The following is a 2,088-nucleotide window of genomic DNA, read 5'->3' as shown; positions in this document are numbered from 1 at the left end:
GGAGGTGGCGCGCCCCCTCCCATGGGGAGTCCGAATTGGACTAGGGGAGGGGGCGCGGCCCCTCTTTCCCTCTCCCTCTCCCTCTCTTTCCTTCCCCCTTCTCTCTTCCTAGTTGGACTAGGAAAGGGGAGTCCTACTCCTACTAGGAGGAGGACTCCCCCCTTCTTGGCGCGCCCCAAGGGCCGGCCGGCCTCTCCCCCTTGCTCCTTTATATACAGGGGCAGGGGGACACCTCTAGACACACAAGTTGATATTCGTGATCATTCTCTTAGCCGTGTGCGGTGCCCCCCTCCACCATAATCCTCGATAATATTGTAGCGGTGCTTAGGCGAAGCCCTGCGACGGTAGAACATCAAGATCGTCACCATGCCGTCGTGCTGACGGAACTCTTCCCCGACACTTTGCTGGATCGGAGTCTAGGGATCGTCATCGAGCTGAACATGTGCTAGAACTCGGAGGTGCCGTAGTTTCAGTGCTTGATCGGTCGGGCCGTGAAGACGTACAACTACATCAACCGCGTTGTGCTAACGCTTCCGCTTCCGGTCTACGAGGGTACGTAGACAACACTCTCCCCTCTCGTTGCTATGCATCACCATGATCTTGCGTGTGCGTAGGATTTTTTTTGAAATTACTACGTTCCCCAACACTACTTTCCCCTACATCTGCTAGTCTACCACTGTAAGAATTCGCACTACTTAATCAACTATGCTAGAGCCCATAGTAGCTTGTGGCTGCACACAGAAGTTTCTAGCATGAATAATCTCATGATCCCTTTGAGCCTGGGTGGCGGTCCATAAAGAAAAACAGGCAATCGCTGGAATACCCAGGTGCCTCAATCCATCCAGATGTGTGTTAAAGTTGCCACCTTAAGTAAGCCATTAATTAACAATCTCACATCTGTCATGAATACTCTCAAACCCAATCCACGTCTACGAGCATAGCATGGCAATATAAGCATAACGTAATAGTAACTCCCAAGGTTTGAATGCAGGGCAATAGGTTCCTACCTCATCAACTACTTCCCATTACCCACATGTTATCAATCCTACTCATGCAATGTTTGAGGTTGAAACTAATGCATAAAAACTAGGTATGAAAGGAATATGATCGAAGTGTGAACTTGCCTGCAATATTGATGAAGATGATTCGCACTCATAACTCTTGATAGATCTACTCATCTCACTTCGGTCAATCTATCGTAAGCAAGCAATAGTAACCACACATAAGCACTCACTCAAAAGGTCAGAAAGATCGAAGAAGACGATTCAAAAAACATCAAAACCAAGCAAATAATTCTTGCAGTATAAAACAATTTCTAATAGTACCAAAATTATGTGAATTTGGCCTTATCAGAAAGTTTAGGTCAAGAGCTTCGATTTGCAAAAAGAATCAATTCAAACGGAGCTACGAAACTCAAGTTATGAACAAACGAAGTTTGAATTCAAATCTGGTCTAATTCAAATTTTAAACTTTCAAAAACATGTTTGAGTTGGATTACTAGATAGAGGAGATCGTAACGAAGCAGTGGGCGTTGGTTTCGTTGGATTTGGACAAACGAGTGAAAAGTTTCGAAGGTTTGAGGATTAGGGGCTAAACGGTAAAGAAACTAATTACAAATAGGTCCCTGACTAAAACTAACAGAAAAAGAAAAGACTAAATAACGAACGTTCGCTAACTAGTTCTAAATATAGAACGTTCTTTGAATATATCTAACTAAAAAAACTAAACCGGGTTTTTGAAACAAAACCGAAAAAACCAGGAAATCGATCGGGGTTATACCGATTCGGTGGTTCCACGAGAAAAACCGACGAACGGCGACGACGGTTGGCGGCGGTAGCGGGGCTCCGGCGAGATCTAGCAGGGCAAGCGGCAGCTACGGCGAGGCAGGGCAACAGTGGCGGTGTGCGGCGCGAGGTGCGCGGCAGTGGGCGACAGCGAGCGGCGGCTTGCGGCGGCGGGCGGCAGGCGGCGGCGACGTGATGCGCGGGTGGCGGCGGCGCGAGACGCGAGGAGAGAGAGGGCCGGGGTCCTCGCCTTCTAAAGGCGGAGGGGGAGGCGATGGCGTGGGGAAGGGGAAAGGTGGCGGCG

Source organism: Triticum urartu, chromosome 3A (genome assembly GCF_056163025.1).
Source record: "Triticum urartu cultivar PI428250 chromosome 3A, HENAU_Tu73, whole genome shotgun sequence".
In the NCBI taxonomy this organism is placed as follows: domain Eukaryota; kingdom Viridiplantae; phylum Streptophyta; class Magnoliopsida; order Poales; family Poaceae; genus Triticum; species Triticum urartu.
Note: the sequence above shows the minus strand (reverse complement) of the source record.